The following is a 12513-nucleotide window of genomic DNA, read 5'->3' as shown; positions in this document are numbered from 1 at the left end:
AGGTTAATAGCTTGTTTAGAGAACCTTTTCATGATATGCTAATTTTTTTAGATTAAAACAATAAAAGACCTGAAATATTTCAGTTGGTGTGCAATGAATCTAAATATGAAGTTTAATTTGTATCATTACATTATGGAAAATAATAAACTTTCATCACAATTTTTTGAGAAAAGCTTCTCTATAGAACCTTACAAGGTTCTGTCAGGTACTTCATATATATAACCTTTCTCACCATTGGATCATTTTGTGGATTTAGTTTTAATTAATTCGTTGTTTTAATTTATATTTTATGAATTAGACAGATTGTAAACATTCTTTATCACTAGAATATTTTTTAATAACACATTAAACATGAATCTTATGTATCATTTTAAGATATTTCTCCTTATATTTAGAACCATTTTTTTGGCATAAGGGTTCTTTGAAATTGAATAAAGCACCCTAGGGTTCTATATAGAAACCCAATTAACCTTTTTTTCTGCGTTTAGGATGATTACCTTACAATTGATTTTATGGGACCGTTTATACGAGACATGTTTTCAATTAAAAATGGAAAACTTATGTGTTTTGGGCGTTCATTTACACGACAATGGTGTTTTGGCGGCCTAAAAACTCATTTGAAAGTGCAAGTTTTAGAATACCGTTATTGTCTTCATGTAAATTACAAAAATTGTGAAAGCAGCATGCGTATTATGAATTCAGTCTATAGGTGCATACATTGTTGTCGTGTAAACATAATTATAATAATAAATTCAAGACATGTCACGATTGGATCGTTTATTTTAACGTATAAAACTTAATGAAAGGGTATCAGATTGGGAAATGTGACCATCAGTACTTGTCTTTCTGTTATTCAGCGCATGAAACGCTTTCAGTCTGAGCACCTACAGAACACTTTCTATAGGCAGCGGTGGTAAATTGGGGTGCAGGGATGGTCTAATTGCGGAAACTCTGGCTAGCTGATTGTGATTTCAGTGTGCCCACAAAGTGTTAAATTACAGGCATCCTCAACCCAAAGCAATGGACCTTTTGATGCTGGTTGCTTGGCAACAACTAATTTAAACTGGCTTTGTGTGATATGGTACTTTTTTTATTTGGCTGGAAAAAAAGGAAAATTGTTTTGCACATCCGCATCCCTGGGGAGAACTCGCAGGGGATTTGGAAAGCCGGAGGGGTTAGAAATGAGCCAGTCTTTAGATTTTAAGAGTGTAAAAAGGAATTTGGACGACAAGAACGAGCAAACTATCTTATAAAGCTCTGTAAAAATAGGAAGTGTAATTGTAAAGCACAGACAAAGATTGAAAACGGCTTTAAAAACAACTTTTTTCTCAAGAGTGCTTTGACTTGCTAATATAATTGAGATGATACTGAGATGAATGACTTCATCCATGTCAGAGTGCCAAACACTCATTTAGATAATCAAGGCAAACGTTGACATTTTCGGGTTGATTTAAAAAAAACTATTTTGTACAATATCAAAACCATCTAGAACCGAATCCAGAACTCTTTTTCTATACTGTTAAGCGAGAGATCTTTATAAAATGACATGCAGATGAGAAGAAAGAGAAGAGCGAAGCGTTTGTCCCAGCATAGCTGTGAAGACTGTCATTAAGACCAGAGCCCTATTGAAATCTAAATTCACTGGAATCATTAGAGGCTTGGACCTCCTTCTTCCTCTCTTGTCATTCATTGGGCAGGAAACCAGATGACTGCTGGGAAATAAACAGCACATCAGTGACTCGGCATTAATGTAAGACAGATAAGAGACTTTCAAGCGTCTTAGAACTATATAATTAGCCATTGCTTTCTTAGCATTTGAATGGGCACTTAAACTTTGAAAGCTCTCATTGTCTTCAGTTACTGCCCTATACTCTTAGCATCAGTTAAGCCTTCCATTCAAGAGGAAATCAAAGGTCCCAACATTAAAATTAAGGACAAGAAGTCTTGCTTTTGTAAATCAAAGACATTTGGCTCTTTTTTGTTTTGTTTTTGCATCGGTTTATTGTTATTTTAATGGATTACTTTCAAAGGTGTCAAAGTGAAGATAACGGAGATGCTGACTAGCGGGCTCGCTATGTGTAGCCAAATTACAGGAAGAGCTGCGTACATAGTGCGTGAGAACAAAATAACATTCCTTTTCCAACATATATTTTATGTCATTTGTTCATTAAAAAAATATTTTATTAAGTGACCAAGTCATGCATTTATGTATGGAAGCTTGTTTCTGGCATGGATTTCCAAAAAAATATATGTATAATATTTTTATTATTATTCTATGGTGGAAAAAAGCTTCCATTTTTCATGTGCTCATTGCCGAAAATTATTTCTTTAAAAAAAATTGTAATAAAACCCATGTGCCGAGTTCATAGAAACACACTCTTTCTATCCATGTTGCTTTCATATGGTTTTGAAAAACTTTTATACAATTGTCAAGAAAAAAAGTAAAATGTATTGACTCTAAAGAAGTCATGTTGTGTAACCATAAAGTATACAATTTAATTATATTTTCTTTATTCCTTAAACGCGCCTTATTGGTTATTTTAAATGCATGTTTCAAGGTAAAAGTTATTAAAGTAATAAATTATATTAAAGTAAAAGTATTTTACTTCGTTTCTATTGGGTTTTTTTCTATGAGATGATGATAAAAGATTATGCAAACTACTTTAGTAGCACTTTATTTTACAGTCCTGTTTCTCATGCACATAATACTTATCATAGAAATTACAATAACTGGGTTATGACTAGGTACTAACCCTAAACCTATCCTTAAACCTAACCTGACCCCATGTAGTTGCTTTATATAGCCAGTACTTTCTTGGATAACAACACTGTAAATACACATACTGTAAATTAAAGTGTAATAAGGGTTTTGGATTATCAATGCTTGACCATAATGGCAGGTGTTCAGGGCTGATGAGCTGCAACAGAGTCTCTCACTGCTATTCATACAGCGAGAGGTGCTGGCAGTACCATCTGCGTGCCCCACTCCCCAGCTCTGCACCTACCGGCACCCGCACGGCACTAATGATAGAGGACAACTTGTCATTGTGTCCCAAATATGACTCCCGTCGCTATTTATCACGACCTCCCGCAGCCCTGCTGTCGTCAAGACTAGACTCCGTCGTGGTTTTGGCGGACTCAGCTGCCGGTCTCGGGGAAGGACTGGATTATTAGGGCCTAATGATAGGGTCAGCTACAGGACAAAATCTGCTTAGGAAAGCTGGTGCTCCTGTCTCAGACTTGCTGCTGATGGCAGAACTAATCATGTGTGAAAAGCCACCATGTTGTGGTGGCACCGTTGTGATCCCGTATTGCTTTAGAAGCCACAGGAGCCAGTGGAGCATGAGTCAGCGGTGGAATGCGGATACCAAAAGATGAAGACTGACAAAAATGAATGTTTAGAGCAGGGTGTCCAACCCGGTTCCCTGGTGTGCCACGGTTCTGCAGATTTCAGATCCAATACCAATTAAACACACCTGAACCAGCTAATCAATGTCTTGCTAAGCATAAAAATTGTGATTGCTAAAAAGTACATTCTGTATGAATGACAACATCGCTGTTTTCTCTAGAACGACTGTACAGCCAAATCAAATTTTGTTGCAATATTGTCCTGTTTAACTCTGTGAAGCTGTTTTGAAACAATCATCATTGTAAAAGCGCTATAATAAAGTTGATTGATTGATTGATTGAATGTAATCTGAACATGCTACATTCGCTATGTTGTCTTTATCACGCACTCTTAGAAGAAAAGGTTCTATATAGAACCTTAAATGGTTCTATCGACGCTATGTATTTGGAACCCCTAAAAGGTTCGCTGCAAAAAATGCTTTTCTTACATAGTATTTTTGTCAATTCTTAAAATGAGAAGTATTTACTAGACAAGCAAAAGTAATTGTCTTGTTTTGGGAAAAAATCACTCAAAATTAAGAGTTTTTGCTTAAAGGTCCCATGGCATGACATTTTTATTTTATGAGGTTTTTCAACATTCTCCTAGCCTGAATGTTGTCCCCAAGTCGCTAGACATTTTGATCAGTATAAAACGAGTTCAGGCTTTCTTTCTCTGCCTTTGAGGAAATGAGAGCTCAGACGAGCTGATCTTGAATTCTCCTGTTATGACATCATACCGGGAAAGGTTACCGCCCTTCCCCTGCTTTGCCCGCCCAGAGAATTAGTAGAGAAAGCAGTCAGTTTATCAGTCGCGATGTCAGCAGCACAGGCTTTACCATATGGATTCAACAGCACCGCCACAAACAGTGAGTAACAGTGTTCATTAATGCCTGATCTAGGATCAGTGAGTTCTGATGTATAGCTAATCATTCAAGTTCACACAGACTTTCTTTCTAAATCGTTTAAAACTGTCAGTCCTACAGCTGGCCGTCTTGATGCATCAGTGAATGAAGTCAGTGACTAAAACCATCAACTTCACGTCGTTTCTGTTAGCAGCATGAAACAAATCTGTTATTTAAATGATTAAACTACAGAGGGCATTCAAAGAACACTCTTTATAATGTTCAGATCGGTCAATTACACGTTTGAATGACGCTGCTCATTATGCTGAACAGAAGCTCTTACTGTATTCAATTTCGATATCGTGTTTGTTGTTAGCTGTGGTGAAAGCATTTTTTGAAAGAAATAACGTTGCAAAGTTAACTTGTGTTTATTCAGAGCTCTCAGATACAAACAAAAACTCGGTACAATAACACTTCCTCAGCAATCTTTCCCCAGCTCCGTTTCTCTCTGTCTCTCTCTTGACTGGCAGCGCTGCAGCTGCTCCAGCTTGTGCCTGACTAAACCACGCCCCCTCCGCACGAAATCTCATTTCAAATGTAAAGATGTCAGCCAATCACAACAGTGGGTGTTTTCACTGAAGGCCAAGGGGGTAATCTAGCGCTCGGAAAGCGTTCCACCCCTAGGGGCTGCCATTGCTAACCAAGCCATCACCTGCTGTTAGCATCCCATTGACTCCCATTCATTTTTGAGTCACTTTGACAGTGAATAACTTTACACCGGAGGCATTTAAAGACTCCATTTGTCCATTGTTTATTTCTAAAGAAACACGACAATGTATAAAAGGCTCCATTACCTTGTATCTTACACTATCGCCCCGCAGAAGCTGTTTTTGTAAAAATAGGCTAACGATTGCGTCATAACCAACGCGACTCTGTCGCACAGTTGAGAAATTACCGTATAGACCTGAGGAGACGCTCGCAGGCAATCTTTTACTGTCTATGAGACAGTCGGGGGGACGTGGAGACATAAAGTCTGATAAAGTCAAGGGAGAAGAATGGGGAGAAGCCCATAGTGAGCCAAAAGCAACGGGAGAAAATATTTAAACAACGTGATTCAGATTTCCCTTTCCACAACTACTAGAAGACCTACAGCTGTCAGACAGGAGGCTCACGTCACATCTACGTCGTCAAGCTCAGTCTGAGCCTGCGCAGTTCGCTCAGCTATCAGGAAGTGAGCGCCTCTAGGTTGATTTCATTATTTCACCGTTGACGTCAATGGGGTCGCTCTGTCCATTTCTTTTACTGTCTATGCTGAAGACTCACAGCAGACACGCCTCTTGAAACAGAGCATTGTAAACAGAGGGCTAATATCAGTATAGAAAAAATGCCTTTTATTTCTAAATTATGATTTTTTTTATTTATTTAAAAACCATACTAACAATATAAGTAAACCCCAGGAAACATTATAAAACAATAAAACAACCCATGCCATGGGACCTTTAAAATAAGCTAAATACTCTGCCAGTGGGGTAAGTAAAATAATCTTAAAACAACATTATTTTACTTACCCCACTGGCAGATTATTATGCTTAATTTAAGCAAAAACTCTCTTCATTTTAAATGATTTTTTCCCAAAACAAGACAATAATGTTTACTTGTTGTAATTCTTTCTTAATATAAGATTTTTTTAGATATTTAGACTAGAAAGAAGACAAAAATACTAAATAAGAAATGCATTTTTTTGTAGTGTTATATATAGAACCCTTTTAAAGTGCTCAACTCCAAAGAACCTTTTATGCTAAAAAGGTTCTATAATGACAAGAAAAAAACATTTTGGAACTTAAAAGGGGTTCTATAGAACCTTTTAGGGGTTCCATATATGCGCAGATAGATCCTTTATACCCCGATAGTCTAAATAGCACCGATAGAACCTTTTCTTCTAATAGTGTGACCTACCAAAATCAGGTGCGTCGCTTCACTTCCATTCACCAATTCTCTTCTGTGATAGTGTCTATCATATACACACAAAAGAAGTAGGTCATCCGGGTACTTTTTTTGCCTACTCTTTGTTTTGAATACTTTGAAGTCGGACACACTACTCTTGTCACATACTGTTTTTTGCCAACTAGTATGCCATTTCGGATGTAGGGATACTTCCGGCCAGGTCTGTTGATGCAAGATGAAGGTAAACTCTGCAGGACAGTGGCTGTCCAAGACTGAGTTTAGATACCCCTGGTTTAGAGTGTTTAATCTTGTATTAGGTTTCATGTCTTGGTATGATCATTACGGTTGGGTCAAATTGACCCTAAATGGATGCAATACAATTGACACTAAGAAAAACAAAAATATCAAAATATTTAGCAAACCTTCATCAGTAATTCTTATCACACATTACAAAAAAATGATCGTGATCTATTTTAAAACTTTTTTTATTGTATAATTACATTTTAAATTTAAGAATTATTTGCTTTCCTGAAGCTCAAACAGCACAGAATGGCGCTTTGCAACACCAAAATGTGTTAGTTTCCAGCAAAATGAACTTGCAAAAGCTGATTAAAATATACGCCTTCAATACAATAATGTTTCTTCAGATAAAAGCATCTGTCAATATGTAAATTGAACATAAACTGATATCATAAAATACATTTTAAATAAAATTAATGACAGACTTTTTGGATGAACTATCCCTTTAACATCATAGGCTAACTAGTTTTTCAGAACAAAATTTGTCATTGACCTGCTAAATAATAAAAGGTATAAAGGCATACCTGACTGCTATTGCAAACTAATTTTTTAAAGTCCACATGCTTTTTTCCCCACTTGGAACAAATAAAAACATCTATGACAGTTTAGTGACCAGGGCCTTTACAAGTTACAAAAAACACCCCAAAATTGTCTATACCTCTCGATCTCCTTGTACATCAAGAGCCTTAAGAATTATTTTTTTTTTAAATCGAATTGTGTCCCACAGAAAAATGAACACCATAAAACACAGACATGACATTGGGCACGTGCGTTTACATGCACACCAGTAAGCTGATAACTAAAAAAATTCAGCTTATTGAAATAATTTCCCCATTTACATGCAAACCAGTAAACTGACAATGCAAGTAAACCGTGTTTACATGACTTTATTAATAAACCAGGTTAATTCCTTGTAGTGACGTCAAAAATAATAATGTCCGTATCTGACTCAGAGTTTTTCAAATTTTATATCAGTTGTGATGTTAAATACTGTTGTCAGTGGGAGATTTACGGCTCATATTATTCTCTCGTGCAGTTCCAGATGCAGCGTTTTGACTGAACCTCTTCTACTTCTGCTGCTTAAACATATCTTTAAAAAATTTTGTACAATTTTTTGACTCTTGAAAGAGTCTGCGTTTGTGGTATATGTTATTTCATGCAAAACGCTAACTCGCTCTGTCTGGGTGCATTTAAATCTGCTCTAAGTTTGCGTTTTTGTCACCTATCACACATGAGCACTTCAATAAGCCGGCAGAACGCAGGTTAATGCGTTTACATAGTGCGTGAAATCGGGGTAAAAGGCAAAAAAACTACCTGTCCCGACCGGTTTATGCTTACGCCGTTTATGACCGTACTCCGATAAAAGAAAACGGTTTACCGCGTTTACATGACCATGTTCATTGTTGGGTTATTAGGCATAATGGGCTTAAGAACATGCATGTAAATGCACCCAATGAGTAAATAATGAATTTTTATTTTCGCTTTTGAGAAGAATGCAGAATTGAAGGTACCGACCATAGGCAATTGTCTCTGCAACAAGGTACTGAAATACAAAGTGATAAAACGTGTTGAACACTTCACTCGCCGTTTGATTTGCAGTGTTTCTTAATGACATGACACTCGACAATCTGATTTCATCAGCACTTAAGGTCCCACTGAGCATGAGATTACAGCACATTGACAAACATGCAGGGAGGATGCCGAGAGTGACCGGGGGGCTTTAAATTAAATTACATGCACATTTCAAACTCTCAATGGGAGGCCATCGCGAATTAGACCATGTGATGGATGACATTGCCTCCCAATATCTGACGAAAGACACCGGTGTATCTCTTCCTGCTCTGTGGAAAATGTTCTCCTAGCTTTTGATGCTAATGAAAATGGAGTCAAATGAACCATTTTGCTGTTATTGTAGTTATTTTATGTTCGTTTTTTGTCACGGTATAAGCACTGCACTAATAATTTCCGACTGCTCCAGAAACACCTACACAATCCACAGATCTCATTCAGATGGAGGGAAATTAATGACTTTGATGTGAGATGCTGACATACATTACAAACAATTGATTCAAGTTCCAATTACCCTGAGCTGAGAGGAGCTTTCTTTGACCCATTTAAAAACATACTATCAAAGCAACCTTTCATAAGCTCTTTGGGTAATCACTGTATAATGGCTTGAGAATTTACCTAATGGTGCACATTTTTTCTCTTTATCTCTGTTTCTCTCTCTCTTTCTCTCTCTCTCTCTCACACACACACACTAAGTGTTGTTTTAGACAATAGAAAACACAGATATTCCCATGTAATTAGCACTATACTGTTGGGGAGTAACTGTCAATGCTACTAATTGTATTATATTTTTCAAAACACTAACTTTTTTAGTCATAGTAGGTTCACAGATTTCAATCAAACATCCTCTTAATATTTAGCAATTCAAATTAATAAAGCTTTATTGGCATGTTAATTAAAGTACTGTTAAAAAAGGTTGCTGCCCTGGATTTTTGAGTACAATCAACTTGGATGTTTAAGACATTTAAACTTGAATTGCATTAAAATGACCTCAGTTGAATCTTGAAAATAGCTCAACATATTTTGACGAGTTAAAGCAATGAAAAGCATGTATTGTTATAACTTATTGATCCTATAATTTTGTACAGTGTATCTTTTCGCTATAGTTAATTCTGATTCAGTGAATCATTTGGAATTGCTAAATATTAAACGCTTTAAATTGACGTATTCAGTTTTTGTAGCAAAATAAATGTTTTGTTAAACTAGATGAGGTTTTACTTTTATAGTGTAAACTTTAAGCTGTCACCCTTAATTAAATGTTTTAAAATACTTCTGTCTTCTAAAAATGATATTCTCATAATTATTTAAAAGGCTTTGTGCATTTATAGGTGCAGTGACATTCTAAGCAGGCTATTGTAATCTTAACTGCTTTAAAGCGTTAGTTCACCCAAACATGGAAATTCTCTTAATAACTCACTCTTATGTTGTTCATCACCCATATGACCTTTGTTAATCTTCGGAACACAAATGAAGATATTGTTGTTGAAATCCGATGGCTCAGAGAGGCCTCCGTTGGCAGCAATGACATTTCTTCTCTCTGGACCCATAAAAAGTACTAAAGACATCGTTACAAAGTCCATCTCACTACAGTGTAAAAAATCCTATGTTCAATAAGTTATGAGTTATAAGTTATACAAGATGCAACTGATTTTTTTTAAAGTCAGTTTAACATAATCAAACAAGTTGAAATAACTTAAACATCCGAATCGATTGTACTTAAAAATTTCAGGCTGACTTTTTTTTTTTTTTTTTTTTACAGTGTAGAGTGGTTCTACAATTATTTTATGAAGCAACGAGAATAGTTTTGTGTGCAAAAAAAAAAAAAAAAATGTAAATAACATTTTTACTCAAGTTAGTCTTCCATCTGGGCCTCTGACGTAAACTCACGAAGCACCACATGCACGATAATATGACGTATAGCCGGCGTTCTTCTGACACATTACCCAGAAGCGAGGAATTTTGTTTACAAGCAGAGGAAGACTCACCGTATCCAAGCTGTTGAATTCTACATTGATTGTGCTTTAGGTCTTGGCTCAAAATGGTGTGAGAAACATCTTGTGAGTTCTCATCAGAGGCCCACACAGAAGACAAGAATGTATTGAGTAAGACATTCAGATTTTTTCCCCCCAACAAAAACTATTCTCAATGCTTCATAAAATTATTGTAGAACCACTGTAAGTCAGATCGTATTAAAGGTCTTTACCTTCAGTGGGTCTTGAGAGAGAAAATGTCATTGCTGCCAATGGAGGCCTTTCTTAGCCATTGAACTTTTACAAAAAATATATTAATTTGTATTCCGAAGATGAACAAAGGTCTTACGGGCGTCGAACTACATGAGGGTAAGCAATTAACAGAGGTGGACATAGTACACAACTCCATTACTTGAGTAAAAGTAAAAGTACTACTGGTCAAATATTACTCCGTTACAAGTGAAAGTTGTAAAAACAGATTTTTACTCAAGTAAAAGTACAGAAGTATTTGTTTTCAAAAGTACTTAAGTATAAAAGTACATTTCCTTTTTTATGTCAGTGCATTATTGTATTATTGTTGTATAAATGCACACTGTCATCATGGTTTAAGCCATTCAGTGATGCTCCATCTGACATACTATCATACGACTAACTTAAACTAATTTAAATACTTTTTAAGTTGCAAAGCTCTTTACAAAGCTGCTGTCAATTTAAGGCCGAATGCACGGACGCAATACACTGATACACATCTGATATTCTCCCAACTTTACTCTTCTCTTTCTCCCAGATGTTTATATTGTTAATATTTTATAAGACATGCACCAAGTGTATGCCAACTAAACTAATTTTGTTTTTTTAAACTGAAACATACTTTCAAAGTATGGCTATGGGTGCACACACTTGTGCCTAAGAACCGTCTTCTTCCATTTTGCTATGACCTGATCAGTGTTCAAAAAAAGTTGGGAAAATGTATATGACCCTATAAGAGTGATTCCTGACAGACTGTCTGAAACAACAACAACAAAAAACGTTTAAAGATGGAAAAAATCATCCACCGACTTTCAGAGCTGCTACAGAAACGACTTTCGACCTAGATAAGTACGATAAAAAGTACGATATTTGTCTTTCACATGTAGTGAAGTAAAAGTATCCAGAAAAAAATTATATTCCAGTAAAGTACAGATACTCAAAAAGTGTACTTAAGTACAGTACTCAAGTAAATGTACTTAGTTACTGTTCACCTCTGGCAATTAATGACAGAGTTTTAATTTTTGGTGAGCCAAATTGTTAAATTGTACTAACTATGAGAAGCTCAATCCGATTTGATTTAGTTTATGCAGGGCCGTTTGATACAAATTTTTACAATGTGATTTGCGTGGTGGTGTGTGTGGGGGGTGGGGGGGAGCAGTAAGGTCCACCCCTAAACATGCCAGTGATGCGTAATCAGATCTTAAGAAAACATATCAATGAGATTGTACAAATTACACCCTAATTTGCCAAAACATAAAATAGCTATGAATTGCCAGGAGAATCTTGGACCTTGTAGCCTAGCTCTTTTTATCTTTACCACAAATATCCTGAGGGCTGGAATTATTAAAATATAAGTCTGAATTCATAAGATTGACAAAGGATGCAGGGCAGGAATGACACCAGATTTTGCGACCAGCAGTAGCAGGTTCAAAAGGCATTGTGTGATTCTTTGGCAGTTTAGCTAATTAGCATTAGCATTGCATCACAATGGAAGGACAAACTTTTGTTGTCAGCACTGAATGCTTTTCCCTATTGATCTTTTTTCATGGGACATTCAGAGACCTTCTGCTCTGTAATATTATTTTTGAAACCACATATAAAGAAGCTAAAGTAGAGATATTTGTTTGTGGTATGATGTTTGCATCAAGTGAGTAAAATAACCTCTAACTGTCTTTCTATGTCCCTCACTGAACGGAAACACTAAGTTGTTAAACCGGCCATGTTAAACTGCCACCTGATACAGTTCGTGATCTGGGAAGGTCCAGTCTGCCTCTGGTCACACAGCAGCTGCCCGGGACTGGGGCAATTTGCCCATTTTAGCTCCCCGCGAGTTTGTGCCTGTCAGTGGGTTAGTTTTGTTCCCGAGGCCAATTAGCGAGCCCTACCTTAGCCTGCAGCTAAAAGGCTACTAATGGGAGGATGTAGGGCACTGAGGGAATTCACCTGAGAGGTGTGGAGAGATCCCCGCAGAGCTTTAATTTGAGAGGAAAGGGGAGGTGGGGATGGTGAATCGGGGGGCTCGGGGGTGGGGATGGAAGACCTCAGAAGCTTTTGCACTGGGCTTCATTGTTACTGCTAGTCGTTTGATCTTAAAATAATTTACTTAATAATCTCACAGCGGGAGCAATAGGTGCTGCTCGATTAGGCTGCCAAGTTTGTGAGAGAGTGTTTAAAGGGGGAGCGGCGGAGAGATACGCAGGGACAGGGAGGATTAAACGATTCGGTCTGGTTCCTATGGGAACAAAAAAATT

At 36.8% G+C, this 12513-nt stretch overlaps 1 long non-coding RNA gene across 1 annotated transcript in view; it reads left to right on the top strand.

The window, feature by feature from the left end:
- Positions 1–12513, top strand: part of LOC137083249 (uncharacterized) — an 84764-nt gene that overhangs the window by 71871 nt on the left and 380 nt on the right. The window lies entirely within an intron of this gene.

This window comes from Pseudorasbora parva, chromosome 7 (assembly GCF_024679245.1).
Source record: "Pseudorasbora parva isolate DD20220531a chromosome 7, ASM2467924v1, whole genome shotgun sequence".
Classification (NCBI taxonomy): domain Eukaryota; kingdom Metazoa; phylum Chordata; class Actinopteri; order Cypriniformes; family Gobionidae; genus Pseudorasbora; species Pseudorasbora parva.
Note: the sequence above shows the minus strand (reverse complement) of the source record. Positions and strands in the feature narration are given on the sequence as shown.